This window comes from Charadrius vociferus, unplaced genomic scaffold, assembly GCF_000708025.1.
Source record: "Charadrius vociferus isolate BGI_N301 unplaced genomic scaffold, ASM70802v2 scaffold87, whole genome shotgun sequence".
Taxonomy (NCBI): domain Eukaryota; kingdom Metazoa; phylum Chordata; class Aves; order Charadriiformes; family Charadriidae; genus Charadrius; species Charadrius vociferus.
The window spans coordinates 1,365,484-1,366,175 of NW_009649314.1; positions in this window are offsets into that span (position 1 = coordinate 1,365,484).

Consider the following 692-nt stretch of genomic DNA (forward strand, 5'->3'; position numbering starts at 1 on the left):
AATTTGGTTCAGATCTATCCTTAGCAAACGAAAACATGTTGTTCCAAAAGTTCATGAAATCTCATATATGGATTTGCATTCCTTGTCCTTTTTTCCACTGGAGAAAGCTCAGCTCCTGTGCTGTATTCCCTAGGACTCCTTCAGTGAAGAATCTTCACTCCATGCCATCAGCAGCAGTCTCCAACGCTTCCACTCTGCTTTCTGCAATACATCCCCTATGTCTCCTTCTGTTTATCTGGACGGGAGGTAGCCCATGCCATGTCCAGCTGATAGTTGTGTGACTGGCCAGCTGAGATGTACATTCAGGACAGTCAGCTGGTTTCTGTCTCTCTAGGTAGACACAGATTCCATCTGATCTTTCCCTCAGTTGATTTGGGTTTCTCTCTTCTGACAATGACCAATTCTGGGACTGTTAGAAGCATATATTACATTGGGGATCTCTGCTCCTCTTTAAGCTTGGTTGAATTTAGCGAAAGGGCTGTGAAAATTGTAACAGGAACATCAAGATGTATATCTCACCCATAAAAGCCTTGTATGTTTAAGAAACAAGGCTGAAAATGGCTTGTCAGTAATTGCTTTTGAATTAGGTCTGTGAAACTTATTTATTGTGGAATGTATCAGAATGTTTCTGCCTCTCCCTTTTAGGCTGGAGGTTATTTTTTAATGGGTTTAGATTAGTTTCTAGCTGAATT